General features: G+C 48.6%; 1 long non-coding RNA gene across 2 annotated transcripts in view; it reads left to right on the top strand.

Annotated features, from left to right (window-relative positions):
- LOC130860723 (uncharacterized) overlaps positions 1-19,134 on the top strand; it is a 140,671-nt gene that overhangs the window by 41,313 nt on the left and 80,224 nt on the right. For both annotated transcript variants that reach the window (XR_009055518.1, XR_009055519.1), the window contains exon 2: positions 12,341-12,417. This is a non-coding gene — a long non-coding RNA (uncharacterized LOC130860723). The remainder of the gene's footprint in view (positions 1-12,340; positions 12,418-19,134) is intronic.

The following is a 19,134-nucleotide window of genomic DNA, read 5'->3' on the forward strand; positions in this document are numbered from 1 at the left end:
GGTCCACGCAGAGTGACACACTCTGGCGTGTTCTTGTATACTTTGGGATTCGCATTACGAGGCTGCTTTCCTCTGTCACCTTTCCTTCATAATCCCCTGATTCCCCAAGGACTTCAGGCTCTTCACTTAGGCGAGGAGTACGCATACTTGCTCTCTCCGCCTGCTCAGTGCCCACAAGAGGGTCAGTCACCCCAGACCCCCTCTGGAGTCCCACTTGAAGTTATTCCTCTGCAAATCCCATTACAAAAAAAAAAAAAAAAAAGCCTCCTTTCAGTCCTGTCTCCCTGAGACATTTAACGATCAGGGCTATCTTCACAGAGGCATGTACTTGTGCTGTCTGGGAATACTGGGCTTTCCAGGAGTAGCAACATCAGCACTGCCTGGGTTATCAGGCCCTAAGACAAGGCCCTTCTCGTGCGTGCCCCTCTCCTCCCTGTTCAAAGCGGTAGATTACACTTGTCAACATGGGGGGAAGTTCCTCTAAGCTGACTGTTTTGGATTGTATGATGAAAAACTTTAAGAAAGGTTTTTCCAGAGACTATGGGGTTAAGATGACCTTGGGAAAGCTCTGCACCCTGTACGAGTTAGAATGGCCCACCTTCGGGATGGGATGGCCCGCAGAGGGTACTCTAAACTTTCCTACGGTTAGAGCTGTGTACCGAGTAGTGACAGGGACCCCTGGGCACCCAGACCAGTTTCCATACATAGATTCCTGGTTGCAAATCGCCATTCAGCTGCCTCCTTGGGTTCGGTTCTGTGCAAATAGGCAGGGACAGTGTAGGGTCCTCGTGGCCCAACTGGCTCCAAAGCAAACAAAGAAAAGCCGGCAAAGGTTATCCACGAAGAAGACCCTGAAGAAGAGCCCCCTGTGCCTCCACCCTATGTGCCAGCTGCTCCGCTGGTTCTCGTTCAGCCTCCTCACCCTTTACCAGACAGCCCTCTGCCATCTGTGTCTCCACTGTCTCCAAATCCAGAGTGCCCTCCAAGCCACGGTGACTTTGCTCAGCCAACCAACCAACATGTCCAAGACAACAGAAGTGCACCAAAAGCCAGATGAATCACCCATGGAGTTCTGTGAGAGACTGTGTGAGGCGTTCCGGGTGTATACCCCTTTTGACCCTGAAGCACAGGAAAACTAACGCATGGTCAATGTGGCGTTCGTGGCCCAGTCTCATGCTGACATCCACTGTAAGCTTCAGAAGTTTGAAGGCTTTGCTGGAATGAATGTCACCCAGCTGCTGGAAGTCACAAACAAGGTGTTCGTGAACCGTGATCAAGAAGCCCAAAAGGTGGCTGACAAGCGCATGAAGCAGAAGGTGTCCCGGCTCGCCGCCACACTGGGGAACCCAGGTCCAGTAAAGCAGACTGCTCCCCCGCGGAAAGGGGAAGCCAAAAGGAGACCGCCACTACGTCACAACCAGTATGCCTATTGCAAAGAGACTGGACACTGGAAGAATGAATGTCCCCATCGTAGAGGGACAGCTAAAGGGTCAAAGAAGTTCAGTCAACCCAGCAGAGGAAGGTACCAGCCTGAGCCAGCCGTCCAAGACATTATCGGTCTGGCCTGAGTAGAACTGGGATAGGGAGGACCGGGCTCCCTGATTCTGGGCCTCTGGGAGACTATGCTTGCAATGAAAGTAGGGGGCCAATCAATGACTTTTATGGTGGACACTGGAGCTGAACACTCTGTGGTAAACACACCTGTGCTCCCCTCACAGGTCGAACAGCAACTATCATTGGGGCCACAGGGGACAGGACTGCCCACTCATTCTGCAAGGCCCGCTCATGTCAGCTAGGGGGCCACCTAGTGACTCATGAATTCCTGTACTTACCAGAGTGCCCCATTCCTTTGCTGGGCAGAGACGTGCTGACAAAACTCGGGGCACAGATCACCTTTGTCCCGGGAAGCCCGCAAGCCTCACCCTGGGGAGACAACCAGCTCTGATAATGGCTATGACCGTGCCCAGAGAAGATAAATGGTGTCTCTATTCTTCAGAAAGCGAAGAAATGAATCCAACAAGCCTGCTAGAAGAGTTCCCTACTGTCGGGGCAGAAAAGGGGCCCCCAGGTTTGGCCAAAACCCATGCACCCACTTTGGTGGACCTGAGGCCAGGGGCCGCTCCTGTCAGGCAGAGGCAGTATCCAGTACTGCGAGAGGCATGTCTGAGAATTCAGGACCACATCCAACGCCTGCGTGATGCCGGAATTCTGATTGAGTGTCAGTCTCCCTGGAACACTCTGCTCCTACCAGTCAAGAAGCCTGGAGGGAATGATTATCACCTCATCCAGGACCTCCGTGCCATCAACAGCACAGTGATCACCACCCATCCAGTGGTCCCAAACCCTTACAGTCTCCTGAGCTTCTTACCCGCCCAAGCGAGCTGGTTCACCTGCCTGGATCTCAAGGACACCTTCTTTTGCCTCCAGCTATCACCAGCCAGCCAGCCCTTGGTTGCCTTTGAATGGGAAGACCCACACACTGGGAGAAAGACACAGCTGACTTGGACCCGACTGCCAAAAGGCTTCAAAAACTCACCTACCTTGTTTGGTGAAGCACTGGCTGCAGGTCTTGCTGCCTTCCCCGGAGAAGCTTTGAACAGCACCCTACTCCAGTGTGTAGATGACCTGTTGCTAGCCAGTCCCACCCAAGAGGACTGCTGGAGAGGCACTAAAGCCCTATTGGCCCTACTCTCCACCACGGGGTACAAGGTGTCATGGGAAAAGGTGCAGGTCTGCAGATAGGAGGTCAAGTAGCTTGGGTTTGTCATATCGAGAGGGCGTCGGGCACTCGGACATTAAAGGAAGCAAACCATCTGTTCAATACCTCGGCCAAGCACCAAGAAAGAGGTCCGTGAGTTCCTCGAGGCTGCCGGATTCTGCCGGATCTGGATACCAGGTTTCTCTGAAACTGCCAAGCCGCTGTACGAGGCCACGGCAGGGTCTGGTAAGGACCCCCTAGAGTGGGGGCCTAAACAAGAAAAAGCCTTCAAGGAGAAAAAGAGACTCTTAACCAGTGCTTCAGTGTTAGGGCTGCCAGATGTGACACGGGACTTTAACCTCTTTGTGCATGAGAAAAATCATACTGCACTGGGGGTCCTCACACAAACAGTCGGGCCATGGCAGTGCCTGGTCGTGTATCTGTCCAGATGACTGGATCCTGTGGCCGCAGGATGGCCGCCATGTCTCCGGGCAGTAGCTGCTACCATGGTCCTGGTCAGAGAAGCAGACAAGCTTACACTGGGACAGGATATAAATGTAAAAGTCCCCACACTGTTACTACGCTGATGAACAGCCAGGGACACAAATGGCTGACCAGCACCAACATGACTCACTCTCAAGGGCTGCTCTGCGAAAACCCACGGGGCCGCCTCGAGACTGTACGGACGCTGAATCCTGCCACCTCCTTACCTACGGAGGCGGGAACCCCCGATCACAACTGTGAAGAGGTCTTGGATGAAATCTAGTCGAGCAGGCCAGACCTGACGGAGACTTCCCTCCAGAACCCAGAACTGGAACTGTTCACTGATGGAAGCAGTTTCGTCCAGAAAGGACAATGCAAAGCAGGCTATGCAATAACAAAAGCAGATGAGATAATAAAGGCTGAGGCCTTGCCACAGGGGTGGTCGGCACAATGGGCTGAGCTGTGGGCATTCATCCAGGCGCTGAGGCACGCCGAAGGGAAGAGAGTCAACATCTACACAGACTCAAGATACGCCTTTGCTACTTTGCATGTTCATGGAGGCATCTATAAAGAAAGGGGACTACTAACAGCAGGGGGAAAAGAGATCAAAAACAGAGAAGAAATCCTTCAGCTGTTAGAGGTAATTTAGAAGCCTTCCCAGGTTGCAGTCATCCATTGCAAAGGCCACCAAAGAGGAACTGATCCAGTCAGCAAAGGAAATCGGTTGGCTGACCAGGCAGCCAAGGAGGCGGCCACCCAACCGAGTCCCACGTTGGGTCCGGAGTCGATTTCTAAGGTCCTCTTGGCATCAGAATTGCCCCTGTCCCCGAGGTATACCAAAGAAGATCAATGGGCTTTAGGTGAGGGAGGAACTAATGGAAAAGAGGGCTGGTGGAAGCTTCCAGACCAAAGACTCTTTGTCCCCAGTGCTATAGCGGTCCAGCTGGTGAAGCAACACCATGAGACAACTCACTTAGGGAAAACTGCACTAGAAAGTCTACTGAGCCCCTACTATTTCGTTCCTAAGCTCCCAACCCTGTGTGCCCAGATCAGTGCTAGGTGTGTGACTTGTGCACGAAACAATACCAGCCAAAGACCAAGACCCAGCCCAGGGGTGCAGACAGTTGGGACATTGCCCTTTGAAGATTTAGAAGTGGACTTTGCTGAAGTCAAGCCTTACTGAAGCTATAAGTATTTGCTTGTGATAGTCTGCACCTACTCGGGATGGGCTGAGGCCTACCCCACGCACACTGAACGGGCGCGAGAGGTGGCCAAGGCCCTACTAAGAGACATAATCCCCAGATATGGGCTACCTCTCTCCATAGGGTCTGACAATGGGCCAGCCTTTGTGTCGGAGATAGTTCAGATTTTGTCCAAGACACTGGGAGTCAAATGGAAGTTCCACACTGCTACGGACCACAAAGCTCAGGGAGAGTTTAGCGCATGAATCAGACCCTCAGGACTACATTAGCTAAGCTCTGTCAGGAGACCCAATTACCTTGGGTCGACATGCTACCCCTAGCCTTGCTCCGAGCCCGATGCACCACGAGGTCCTCAGCCTATTCTCCCTTTGAGATCTTATAAGGGAGACCTCCTCCAGTGATAGGGAAGCTCAAGGGAGACCCCCAACAACTAGCTGACCTGGAGCTGTCTCGACACCTCCAGGCCCCGGGAAAGGTCTTCCGCCGTATTACTCAAGAAACCTTAGAAAGGACTCCCATTCCCTTGGGCAGTTGGGTTCATCCCTATCAGCCAGGAGTTGAGGTATGGGTAAAACATTGGAGGAAGGAACCACTTCAGCCAATTTGGACGGGCCCTCATACGGTCGTCCTGGCAACCCCTACTGCTGTTAAAGTTACAGGAGTCAACCCGTGGATTCACCACACCCGGGTGAAGAGAGCAGCACCTCTAGAAGGGCGAGGGACCTGGACTGCCAAGGCTCATCCACACCAGCCGCTTCGGGTCTTCCTACGGAGACAACAGAATCCCGTCCGAGATCTGCAGCTCTGCTCCAGTCACTCCAGGGCTGAGGTGGTCTATGCACGGTGGAAGCTTGAGGAATTCGACGAGGGACATCTGAGGGTCAGGGTTACGAGGTCACCCTGCCTTGTAGGGACTGGTTGCACCACCGGCCTTGATGTTTTCTATAGGCTAAACACAAGGGGTCGTGTTGGCTATAATCTACCCAAAGGTAATGGAATCCCGGAGAACTATCTGGGGGTTGGTTTTCTTACCTAGGGGGATTCAAAACGCTTGTGGGAATAGTCCCACTCCTCCTTGGGACCTGTCTCCTTTTACCTTGCCTCTTGCCCTTATTCACGAGGGTAGTTTCCAGCCTAGCTGAGGCCACTGTGGATAGGAGGGCCACCGCACGTCTCCTAGCCCTAAGAGGTTATCATCCCCTGGGCTTAGAAGATCAAGAAGTTGATGCCTTATAACATTTAAGAGGCATCAAGAGGGGAGATTGAAGAGGAAAGTTAGAAACTTACACTCAGCTAAGATCAACTCCATGCTTGTTTTACTTTTGTGAAGTATGCTTGCTGCGCCAAGAAAAACAGAAAAACAGGATGACCTAACAATTCAATGTAACTTTGAGATGTTTTGCTAAAAAATGGAATGTTCTGCACCTGCTCTTGTAAGTTTCTGTTTGGAAACTTGCATGCTCTGTAAACATGTGCACTATAAAAGTAAAGCTCACCCTGAGTTCGGGGCCCAGAGCTTTGGAACATTAGCTCGTCTGGGGCCGCTGGCTTAATAAACCTGAGTTCTCCAACCCTCCGAGTGTGGTGCTTGGTTTCTCGATGGACTGATTTCTGCAACAGTTGTGGTACATGGGCTCAGTAGTTGTGGTACATGGACTCAGTAGTTGTGGTGCACAGGCTTAGTTGCTCCTCGGCATGTGGGATCTTCCCAGACCAGGGATCAAACCTGCATCCCCTGCATGGGCAGGCGGATTCTTAACCACTGCACCACCAGTGAAGTCCCCCTCCTGTATACTTCAAATCATCTCTAGATTATCATACCTAATACAATGTAAAGGCTATGTAAGTAGTCATAAATACCATGTGAATGCTATGTAAATAGTTGCCAGTGTGTGGCAAATTTGTTTTGCTTTTGGGAACATTCTGGAAACATTTTTTTCTTTTTTCAAATATTTTCCATTTGCAGTTGGTTGAATCCGTGGATTTGGAACCTGCAGAGACAGAGGGCAGACTGTACACAGTGCTAAACCATTTGCTTTTTGTTTTTTTCGTTCTCAAAGCTCTGGTGGGCCTGTGTAGGTATCCCTCCCAGCACTTTGCCACTGCTGGCATCCCTGTGATCCAAAAGACTGGTGAAGGAGCTCAGTAATAATGGGGGCCATTTACCCAGCCATATAATCTGAGAGACCGGCGTGTTGGGTATAGGGTCTTTTAAATGTGAGCCAACCTCCTGTTAGTGTGTGGCACATACTAGGTGCTCCTGTTTGTTGATTGGCTGAACAAAGAATGAATGTGTACTCAGAGACTGAAGGATAAACCCCATGCCATGGTCCCATCACCCCAGTGCCTGAGCTTGCTGCACTGTACAGGATGGGCTGAATAGAGCCATGTACATACTTTTCATGCCCCGTGGCTCTGACCCGGCCTGTGTTGGAGGGAACCAGTGACTCTTTGCTTCTCTGCCATGCAAAACAAAACACCAAGCACACCCTCCTTTCTGTTTTGACCCAATTCTACCCATACACTGGGGGAAAATGTTAATACACTCTATATGAAAATATTTAATCAAAGGATGTGATGTTGATAGAATAAAATTGGCCTTTGGTCCTCTGACTGCATGAACAGATAATAGGAGGCTTTTGCAACAGAATGGACTTGGAGTCTGGACTTTGGTAAGAAGATTATAAAGTGATGTTTCATTCTGTGAAGTCACCTACAGAGAAATCAAACATTTCCATGTGTATTAACCAGTGCTCTTGGTTCTTGGCGTGTGGCCCACACAAATCACTTCGGGCTGGATGAGCTCTGGGAATGGGTAAAGACCTCCCTCTGCTTCCTCCTCCCTATCACCACATATGGATAGACAGACAGGAAAACATGCACCAGCTCAGATTATCCTCCTGTTTCAAAGCCTGAAACTTCTTCAGCCACATCAGGTTCCTGCCAGCGTCTGAAAACTAATAGGCTTTAGAGAGGCTGAGGGTTGAGTGGCGTCAGTTAGGGGATGGAATGCATCTAGGTGGCTGATTTTTCAGGTGTTGCTCTGAAACCGAATTAAGAAAAGTCTCAGGGAGTTTTCTTGATTTCTGATTTTTTTGATTGAGTTAGAGTTGCAGAAGTATCATGAGTTGCTAATTAAAAAAACTTTTTTGTTTCATTTCTTTGTAAAAGAAATCCACATTAATTGTAGAAATTTGGAAAGATAGCAAAAGGCATAATGCTGAAAATTTCCCATAATTCTAGTATTCAGAGATAATCACTACAAAACGTTTTGTTGTACTTGCATGCATTTTTATATGCATAATTAAGATCATTGTGTATAAATTTTGATTTCTTTTCCCATTCAACATATGAATATTTTCTCTTGCATTGAGAGCAGTACAGCATGGGAGCTTGTATTAGTTTCCTGTGACTACAAATTTCCACAAACTGGGTGGCTTAAAACCATAGAAATTTATTCACTCATTTCTGGAGGCCAGAAGTCTGAACCAAGGTATAAGGACCGTGCTCCCTCTGGAGGCTCTAGGAGAGAATCCATTCCTTGACCCTCTAAGCTCCTGGTGGCTGCTGACATTGCTTGGCATGTGACTCCATCTCGCCAATATCTGCCTGTTTTCACTTGCCTTTCTTGTGTGTGTGTGTGTGTGTGTGTGTGTGTGTGTGTGAAATCTCCCTCGGCCTCTGTTGTGAGAGCAGTTGTGATGGCATCTAGAGCCCACCCTGTGATCAAGGGTATCTCTCTGCCTTAAGATTCTTCATCTGCAGAGATGCCTTTTCTATCTAAGGTGGCATTTAGAGGTTCCAGAGTTGAGACCTGTTATCTTTGGGGCTGTTATTCAAACTATCAGAGGATTTAAGAGCATGGACTTTCAAACCAGACTGGGTGGGCTCAAATCCCTGTGTGGTCTCTTACTAGCAGGATGATCTTGAGCAAGTGTCTTAACACTTGGTGCCTGCATTTTCTGATTTCTAAAGTGGGAATAATAACAGTAGCTACCTTAGGATTAAGAGGGTTAATATACGTAAAGCATCTGATAAGCTCAGGACAGTGCCTGGCTCATGTATGGATTAGCTATTATTACCGTAGTTGTTATTTTTATTAGAAATTCTTTGTAAAATGTCATTGTCACGGCTGCATAAAACTTTATTCATGAATCTACCATAACTTGTCTAATCATTTCCTTTTGTTGGCTATTAAGTTTATTTCCAATTTTTTTTAAATCTCATATGTAACACTGCCATGGATACCTTTGAGCATTAAGTGTTGTCCCCATTCAGATTCATTCCCTAGTGTAGAGTTCTGAAAATGGAATTACGGCGTCAATGTATGTATACAATTTTAAGCCATTTAATGAGAATTTGCCAAATTGATTCCTGAAAGATTGTGCCTATTATACCCCTACCCATAGTGGAATGATGAGAGGGCCTGCTTTGTTGTGGCCAGACCTGCATCGAGTGTTATCATTTTAAACATCCTCAGATATTTTGACATGGTCTGCCCTTTAAGGCTGAAATGTAACATAGCAAAAGGACTCAACATAGTAGTTCCTGTGACACGGAGTGTTCTTGCAAGGCAAGGAAACTTCTAATGAGAAATGAAATCTTCGCTTTGTCAAATTTCCAAGTGTCACCACTGCCCTGTTACGAAGCCTGGAAACTTCCTGAGTGTTTTCAAGGTTATAGGAGAGGGTATGTCAGCAGTGCGACGGTGCTAGGTACACAAGGATTTTAATGAAACAGTGTTGTTTCTGTTCTCAAACTTGGACATTGAAAACTCTCAGCATTTGATGGGTTGAGGTAGGCACACTTGAACAAAAAAAAATGATCAATTTAATCACTTTACAACTAAAGTCATTTGAGGGACAGGAGGATGGGGTAGGGAGGGAGCAGTTCCTATACTGCCTGCCAGGTAAGGTGGGAGAGCAGCCTTGGGAAGGGCTGAGGGGACAGCCTGCACCTGCTCCTCACACCCCTGCCACATGCCAGCCTCCTTTGCTTTACCAGCGGTGCCCATTGCCATCTGGTCTTGCCCAGGCACCTGGGCTGGAGAGGAAGAGCTGGGGTCCCAGCTGAGTGAGAGGCAGGGTGGTGTTTTTTTTCTCCAGTAGTGAACTGATGTGAGTGTACAGTGTGCAACATGTACAGCTGGTCACACATGAATTCCACAGTATCCAAACCAGTTGTAGTGGGCTGAATGGTGGCCCCAAAGATGTGTCCAAATAATGTGACCTTATTTGGAAAAATGGTATTTGTAGATGTAATTAAGATAAAGATTTTTATTTTTTTTAAAGAAATTAATGTTTTATTCTAGTGAGAGTCCACCAAGATTTCTACCCAGGGAGAGACAAGATTTAATTAGCATTACTTGAAGATCTTGTTTTTCTTTTTTGGCCACACCACGTGGCATGTGGGATCTTAGTTCCCTGACCAAGGATTGAAACCGTTCCCCCTGCAGTGGAAGCGTGGAGTTTTAAGCGTGGACCACTAGGGAAGTCCTCAGATAAGGATTTTTGAGATGAAGTCATCTTGGATTATCTAGGTGGGCCCTAAATGCAACCACAAGTGTCCTTATAACAGAGAGGGAGGAAGAGAGATTTTACACACACACACATACAGACATGCACACAGATGCAGAGAAGGCAGTGAAGCAGAGCAGCGGTGTGACTACAAGCCAAGGAATGCCAACAGCCACCAGGAGCTGGAAAAGGCAAGGAACAGATTCTTCCCTAGAGTCTCTGGAGGGACTGTGGCCATGCCAACACCTTGATTTCAGGCTTCTGACCCCCCAAACTGTGACAGAATAAATTTCTGTTGTTATGCCACCCAGTCTGTGGTAATTTATTATGGCATCTGCAGGAAACTTGTACACCAGTCTGCGCTCTGTTCAGTAAGACAGCTCCACTGATCATGTGCCTGGCTGTGCTGTGTAGCAATGTCATATGCTGTAAAAGCTTCTAAGCTGCTCTTGATTTCTGTACTTATTGTGTGCCAGCAGCAAAGAGGTGGTGGAAGGCACTGGTTTGCAGACTACCCTCTGACTGCCACAGGTCCTGTCTCCCTCCTTGGTTTTGTGGACAAGGAAACTGAGGCCCAGAGAGGAGAAAATGAGGCTGAGATTAGAGCACAGGTGCCTCTGCTGCTTGGAATGGACAGATGGGATGTCCTGCAGTCCAGCTGGTGTCCTTGTCGCTGTTCTGCACCCCACAGAGTGGAAGCTGATAATCCAATGAGCCCCTGGAGCACTGAGCTGCCTAGAAGGCCCAGAAGCCGAGATATATTTGCAAAGCCTTTGCTGCAGCTAATGAGCCAACAACAGCAGGCAAAGCACCCTGTTGAGGGTAAAGGTCACGGCTTGCTATCGACTTAATTTCCAGCTGACTGCTTTAGTTGTTGTGGTTTGGGTCATATTTTCCCTCTGTAGCCCAGTTTTAATATTCTACATTTTCAGAGTGGTAATTATCTCTTAGAGAATATGGAATTAGACTACAGTCATCTTGACTCTTATGCTGCTTGAATAAAGTCCATCCAACTTAACCTGGCATTCAGACCCCCTGGAGAACTTTCTACTCTCCAGCCCTGACTCCCAGACCTCCTTTTCACACATCCTCATCTTTGAATTTCACGAAAACCATGCTCCCTAGTAGAGGGGACTAGAAGGGGTTAGAGACTTGAATCCCTACAGTAGGTGAGTTCATGGTTGACCAACTCAAGAATCAATGGAAAAATAGGTCTAGGGGGCAGATGGCATAAATCTTTCAAGATCGCAGGAAGAAAAATGTTCATATTTACTAAATAGACTCTAAAGGAAGCACAAACAGCTAGTACCAGTCACTAGCATAGGAGCTAAGTCATCTGGTCTACCAGCCAGCTCAGTTGAGTCACCGGGTGACTGTAGCCACATGAATAAACCAGAATAAAAACCACCCCGCTGAGTCCAGCACTAATTGCTGACCTACCAACCATGAGTAAATAAATTATTTATTGTTTGAGACAAAAAAAAAAAAAAAAAAAGCACAGCACAGTAAATCAAGACATCCTTGAGTTATTACACTTATTTTAGTAATGAAAGGCATTGTATAGTTAATTATTCTTTACTTGCTATAGACAGTTTTGGAGTCTTCCACCTTTGTATTTCATTGAAATTGTTACTTTGTTTTGTTATGAATAGTACCCATATTAAGAGCCCCTTTTCCCTGGTATCTGGGTGTCCATCTTAATATTTAATATTGCTGGAATTTTATGAATTATTTGTTGGGTCTGCTGTCTGGGTTTCCCACATCTCTCTCTTCCTTTCCTCTCAGATATTATGGGACAGTAGTTCAGAGGCCCAGGTCACTCTCTCTCATCTTTTCTTTTCCCAAGGGTTTGTTTCAGAAGCTTTATTTCTTCACCCTCTACTTGTGTTTGTATGTTTAGTCCCAATCCTGGATGTCTTTTTTTTAAGTAAGTAATTTTTGGTTGCAAGGAACAGAAGTGCTCTCATGCCAGCTTAAGTTAGCAGAGGGTCTATTGCAGGAATCTCAGGATGCAGGCTGACCAATCTCTGGGAGCTGGAGCAGGAAGGCTGTATGGTCCTGCTCATCGTGTGTGTGTGTGTGTGTGTGTGTGTGTGTGTGTGTGTGTGTGTGTGTGTGTGTGTGTGTGTGTGTGTGTGTGTGTGTGTGTGTGTGTGTGTGTGTGTGTGTGTGTGTGTGTGTGTGTGTGTGTGTGTGTGTGTGTGTGGATCAGGGCTCACTACTGCCTGCCTAAGTTTGTGTGTCTTTATTCTCAAATGAGGAAAGAAGGGAGTGAGAGAGGGAGGAGGCAGTGTGGCTGCTGGTGACAGGCCAGTCAGTTGGGGGCAGGGGTGACGTGACTGCCCTCTCAGCATGGACTTGTCGGAGGTGTCACAGAAAAGAGGTCTGTGGAGGGTAGTCTCGTTAAACCTATTATACCTCTTCTTCTGATTTCTCAACAGGAATAACCCAAGTCTCCTTTCCTGGAAATCAATTTGCTGAAACGATTGAAACAGCAGTTCTTGAAGCTGAAGAAAAGGTAAATAGAAGTGAATTTGTGTCTACTAAAATTCTCTTAAGGGGGAAACCCATGTTCGGAGGGATGACCGTCCCTGTTGTTCCTTAAATACACCCAGTTTTGTGTGTAATATTTTACCTTCCTCTGCCTGGCCGAGTTCCTAGTCATCCCTCAAGGCCTTTATCAAGTGCTGCTGCCCTGGAAATGCAGGCTTTCCCTTTCTCTCCTGGCCAGCGGTGATTTCTCCTGTTTTTGAACCCCCGCAAGACTCTCCTTCTTACTGACATGTGTGCCAATGGGCTTTCCGTTACCATCCATGCCCCTCCTCTGGCCGTTCTCCTGTGGCTGAGTGGAGTATAGGGGCTCCTTCTCTGTGACCCCCACCCCATCTTAGCACTTCCACACTTGATTTTAGTTGCCTCTTTGCGTGTTTTCCCCAGTTACTTCCTCGAGACGTATCTGAATTGTGTCTTGGACATAGTAGATGCTCCATAAACGTTTACTGAATGAACAGCGAATTGGCCTTTGTTGTAGACAGTCAGCTCCCATGTGGACTCACTTTGTACCTCCACCACTCCACCCCTGTGGGGCCTGTGCTGTCAATCCTTCTCAAATTGATTCTGTTCTTTGAGCATTCATCAGAAATAGTTAATCTTCGCAGTTGTCCTTTGTGTTCTGGTCGTTGGTGAAGTGAAGCAAAGCTTTTGTATCTAGTTTTTATTTTTCGTGGGCAATTTGGGCCCATGTTAAGAGCAGTAATCTAGAAGCTGGAGGGGAAGGGAGGTGACAGGCAGCTCAGGGAACCAGTGACCTTGCGAGCAGGGCTCCCCATCCTGCCTCCGCCTCCCTGTGGTCAGTGTTGAATGGGCTTGTGTGAGGTGGGGTTTGGTCGTGCCTGTGCGTGGCCTCTCTTGTCTGCTGGATGGCAGACCCCCTTCTCCATCCGTCTGTCCATCCATCCATCCATCCATCCATCCATCCATCCATCCATGTGATCTTCTGAGCTGCCTCAGTCAACAGACAGTTGCATTTAAACTCACCTCCCTGCTCCAAACCTTTTTTGCTTTAAATCATTGAGTCAGCAGATTCCTTTTCTCATCTGCTTTCACTGCACCTACTGAATATCCTGAAGACATTCCTTACTAATTTTATTTTTTTTTTGGTCCCCATCCTCTTAAGAGGACTCGTCCCAGCCTTTCCTACCTGCCAGTAACTAGCAGTTGTCTCTTTCATTTGAGGAGTTCTTCCCCTTTTAGAGGATGCTTCTACACACAGCACCAGAGTTTCTTCTCTCGTCATTCCTAGGAAACAGGCAGGGGCAAATGGTAACTTCATGTTTCAGGAAACAGGCTCAGAGCAACTAAGCGTCCCTGTGAGGCCACGTCGCCAATGCGAATGGCATCCGGCTTTTCTCTCCACTGCACCACCTTGTTCAGGCCCTTGGAAGCCGCTGCTGCTGTCACAAAACCAGGGGGGCTCTGTCTCACCCACTCCAGTGCTCCTCTCAGCAGGGGCAGCCTTGACCTGCTGTGGAGAGATGCCATCTGACCCTGGTGTTTCCCCTACCCCCAGCCAGGCCGCTTTCCAGAAAAAGTAGATCTCTTCCTCCCGAGACCTTCCAATCAGTCTTGTAAGTTTTATTTTAGTTAGGGCTTATTTAAATGCAGGAAATTTAATTAGTTTACATGAATGCTGCACTGCCTTACTCTAGGAGCACAAGGAAGACATGAACAGGGGCTGGAGTAGCTTCATCTAGCTGTATCTAACGATTTTCTTTCCTTGCCTTCTCCTTTAAATAATTGCAAATGATGCCATCAATCAAGGCGGCAGGGCACAGTGCTTTATTGCCATGTGGAATTGTTTAGTTAAATGTGATTTTTTAAAAAATGGCTCAACTTTTAATTAGAAAGCAGATTGTCAAAATGGCATTTTGATTTGTCCTTTGATGGTGGAATTGAAAAATAGACCCATCATGATAGGAAACCAGGTTCTGGTCCAGAGGGAAGCATGTTAACTTAAGAGCAGGATGTGCTTTCAGTGAGTCATTGTTTTCCTAAAATAGGCCATCTTCTCTGGTCTTTTTGTTGAGAGAGAGACCTTCTTCTACATCTGTACCACCTTAGATTAACATTTTCCTGGGGGAGCCTCTACTTGGAATCCCCCGAAAAGAGTGGTACCCCCAGCAATGTATCTGTCAGGGCACAGGACTAAGTACCAAGACCCTTCTACCGGGGGTCCTTGAGTACAACAGTGTCAAGAAATCAGCAAACCTGTCATGATGCTTGTAATTGAAGAAATTATCAGGCTACATACTTTACTTCCCATTGTGGCGTAATGCAAATCCCATTTTACTATTAACAGGACTGTTTTCTTAGCTGCGACGCTGGTATCTGCTTTACTACTGAACACCGTCTTAGAAGCAGTTTGCACGTGTCCTGGCTGCGTTTGGCCCCATGAGCTCCCTGTGTGATGCAGCCCACCTTGAGCTGGCACGGTGGTGGGCGTACGAGCACCCCCAGAGGAGGACGGGAAGGGTCGCCTGTGAGAACGGCCCCAGGCGTCCATCACTCTACACGGCTCCTCTGTGCTCTGTAGCTCCTTTTATACCTTTGATAGCAGTTAGTGCACTTGGGTATCTCATGGGCACCTCAAGCTTCGTGGGTCCCAGTTTAACTCTTGCTTTCCTTCTGCCACAGCCTCTTTCCAGACCTCCCTTCTCCCCATCTCATTAAGGTGCACAGCTGTTAGTTCAGTTTTTCAAGCCAGAAGCTGGGGCGTCATCTGTTATCCCTCACCTTTCTTTTCCTCCAAATCAGCAAGTCCTAGTGGTGCTTCTACAGTAGATCTTGAATTCACCTGCCACCCTTCCACATCCGTCTCCCAAGTCCAGGGGCACTGCTATTTGTCTGAGTCACCGCAGAGGCTTTGAACTTGTTGCCCTGCTTCTGCTTTCCCTCCGTTCTGCTCACCACGCGGACCCAGGGGGTCTCTGTCATATCATGTCACTCCCTTGCTCAAAGCTGTCCGTGATTTCCTCCCGCACTGGGATGGATCCCATGCGCCCGCATGGCCCATGGAGAGGACTGTGCGGTCTGGGCCCTTGCCCTGGCTCGAGATCCTGCAGCATCGTTGCCATCATGTGGAAGTAGCTTGTGGGATGCCTCGCCCTTTCACTTCTGACTTCCTCTGCAGATCGCAGTGACTCTGATCTTCCAAGTCACATTCCATGCAGCAGAACGCCCCCCCGGGGGACTCTACCTTGGGGAGATTCTGGAGGTTTGATGTTACAGTAGGGATTCTGTAGGCTGGGTCTCTATTTCTGAGGCTTCTCCTGGATGGCAGTGATCTGATTCAGACACGCGAGTCCTTTCATCAGTTCCCACGGGTGTGGGACTCAAAGTCCCACAGACCTTCAAGTTTAAGGTGTGAGTGCAGGTGCGCTATCTACCAGTAATCACAATGATATCATTAAAAGTTACTGAAATGTGATTGATGTTAAATTACAACCCGCCTTCATTGTCCTTAGGTTCCATGTAGGTAGATTCAACCAGCCACGGATTGAAAATATCTGGGGGAAAAAAATCCAGAAAGTTCCAAAAAGGAAAAGTTAAATTTGCCACATGCCAGTACCTATTCACAGGGCATTTACTTTGTATTAGGCATCTGGTAAATAACCTAAAGATGGTTTAAAGTCTGGGAGGATGTGCCGTAGCTTATATGAAAATACGACGCCTTTTATAGAAGGGACGCGGGTACACGGAGGAGGCGAGGTCCTGGAACCAACCCCCCGAGGATCCCGAGGGACCAGTGTACTGCGAGGCTGGAGTTTCTGGGTAACTCTGCCTCGTCCTCCGCTGGAAGTCTGGCCAACTGGCTGTGCAGGCTGGGGTGCGTTTCAGGTCCCCATGGAGCATGGACTTACACAGGCCCTCGGGTTTCCCGTAGACTTTGGAAACAGCTCTCTTAGAGTGCACTGTCACCACCATCTTGAATTCATGACAGTTTTTAATTGCTAGGAATCGAGATGTTTAATTGTCAGTCATCGTTAGCTTAGCTTTCTCATTATTAGTTTAGTACCATTTAGTTGGTTGTTTACTTCGAAGTGTGAAATGGTGCATATTTTTGCTGGGGATGTTTTGGGCTAACGAGTTTCCAACAACTGGACTTTAAAACATGTGTGAGATTTAAACGAGTCATCCACACCCCTTTCCTCAAGCAGACGTGTACCTCTCCTGTATTTGCTTCTACAGTGATTCTTCTACAGTGATTCTTCCCGCCTGTGTTTTGTTGGGAAGGGGCAAGTGTGTGGGGTGGGTCCACACCTGTGATGGGCAGTGATTTTAGAGGCATTTAGAAATATTTGTACTATTTAGGGCTTGAGAAAGCAGCAAGGTAAGGCAGGGAAACACAGGTTAGGCTGCTGCAGAAATTTGCATGAATCAGAGGAGGCCCTGACCTACTGGTAGTGGGGATGGAGCAGGAGGTTGTGTTGAGAGATGTTGAGGAAAAGGGATTGACAGGCCTTGGGGGACAATTTGATACAGGGGATGGTGGGATGGGAGGCATCCAGGGAAACCCCCCAGCTTCTGGCTTGAGCAACATTAGTAAGAGGAACAGGCTTAGATCATTCAGCAAATACTTACTGAATGATACTTACTCCTCTGGGTGGAGGAGGTAGACCAAAATGATGAACTCTAAAAAGAAAGAAGGGCAGAACAAAAGAAGGGTTATTTTAAAGGTGTAGAAATAGGTAAAAGGGCACCTCATTTTGACTAAGGGGATCAGACAAATTTTCTCAGCAACAAGAGTGTGTAATGCTGGCCAAGGTGAGAAGACCTGGGTGTGAGTGCACGTTGGCTTGTTCTGCACCATGTGCAACGGGACAGGAGTACAGCTGTCTGATGCCATGTAGGGGACTCTGCACACAGGGCCTACAGGTCCACGCCAGGTTCACACTGTGTGTTGTTGGCACTGGGGCCACCGAAGGCTTGTTAGCTGGAGGACTAAGGTCAGACCTCGGTTTAAGGGAACTCTTTCTGTCTGGAGACTGAGGAATAGGGAGGTTGGAGGCAGGGAGATGTGCGGGGTGAGATGGTGCGGCCCTCGGTGAGGGTGGGGCGACAGGCGGGCTCTGGGTGTCAGTGCGGCGTTGATTTCATCTGCAGCTGGGGTGGCATGTGGGATCTAGAGTCAGGGCAGGAGGAGAATAATCAGCCCCTGGTGGGGGTGGCAGCGGGGAGGTGGAGTGGAATGTGACCAGGGCTGCCATAGGTATCGGCCCCACCGTGGTCATCGGGGGGGCTGAGCTCATTGTTGACCCGCGGGACTCCTTGGAGCCTGCAGATGGGCCACAGGCAAAATCAGCAAACCTTGTCTTCAGAGCTCGAAAGCCTGTAGTTCTGTGCCCTTTGCCCAAACCGTCCTCACTGACTGTCCAGTTTGGTAACCCAGATTAAGGTTCAGCAGATAAGGTGGCATTCACATTAAAGATCAAATGTGTATCACTTCATTAGTGGCAAACGCCACTCCAGCAGCCCGAGTTCATTGTCTGATGGGGTAATTTTCCTCCGTTTACCCCAAATCGACCGTTTAGAGACTCCAGAGGACACGGGCATGGCACTGAGTAAATATTGGATAGCAGCCTAGGTTACTACCTGCCTTTTGCAGGATGTTTGGATTTTGGCAGCCGTCAAGGCCTGCAGTGAAGCACAAGTGACAGACTTTGAGCCTTCGCCAGTGGGGCTGTAGCGTCCTCTTTGAAGTGATCGTCTCCCCTCTGCTCCTCCTCTCGCTCAGCTGCAGGCCCCCGTGGCCTGGCATCGCGGTGCCGCAAAGGCAGCTCGTTTCAGCCGTCCTCCTGCCCTAGTCCTGCCCGAGGCTTGCTCCCGCCTTTCCTTGATGCCTCTGCTCTCTAATCAGAGAGGCCTCCCCTTGTAATGCTGTCTGTATTACAGCACGTCCCCTGCTCTCTGTCACCTTATGCTGCCTTGTCTTTCTTCACAGCGCGTCACCCCTTGACACACTACGTGTTTGTCTCTTGTCTGCCTCCCTTTCCTGGAACGTGCGTTCCGTCAGAGCCGGCACGTTGTGTTGGTCGTTCTTCCATCCCCACTGCCAGGACAGTGCCTAGCGCATCGAGGTGCGTCAGTGACGGATAAGATGGACCAGTCATTTCATCCGTCTGTATACGCACAGCGGTTGAGCAGTGCCTGGCATGTAGTAGGTGTCCCCTAAGTATTTGATGGGATGAACTGGTGGGTGAGTGACTCCGTGATTGGCTAGTTCCCAACACTTAGGTGCCTGCAGTGTCTGTTGAATAGATGAACAGATGCGAGAGCTTGTCCGTCTCTTTCCGAGGCTGGCCCAGTGTGTGGGTGAGCCCCGTCTCTGTTTGAGGAAGGCCCAGGTGTGCAGTCTTGGGTACGTGTGGTTTGCATGTGCCGTTCGCCTCTGAGGATTCAGTCAGCCCCTCACTCTCTCCCAGTGTGTCTGCCATCAGCCAGGCGCTGTAATTAACTTGCTGTAATTTAGCTTAGAGATGAATTTTTCATTTTAAAGATGCCGTAAACAACTGGCACTTGTGATATGTTGGTTGTTAATGAAGTTCATGGCTAAGAGGACATGAGGCCGGCGTTCCGAGTCTGGGAGAAAAGGGCTGTTAGCCCACGCCCGGCCACAGGAGCGAGGGGAAGGCAGAGGAGTGCTGGCGGACGCGTGGCTCTGCATGCCCGGGGGCTC

This window comes from Hippopotamus amphibius, chromosome 9 (assembly GCF_030028045.1).
Source record: "Hippopotamus amphibius kiboko isolate mHipAmp2 chromosome 9, mHipAmp2.hap2, whole genome shotgun sequence".
Classification (NCBI taxonomy): domain Eukaryota; kingdom Metazoa; phylum Chordata; class Mammalia; order Artiodactyla; family Hippopotamidae; genus Hippopotamus; species Hippopotamus amphibius.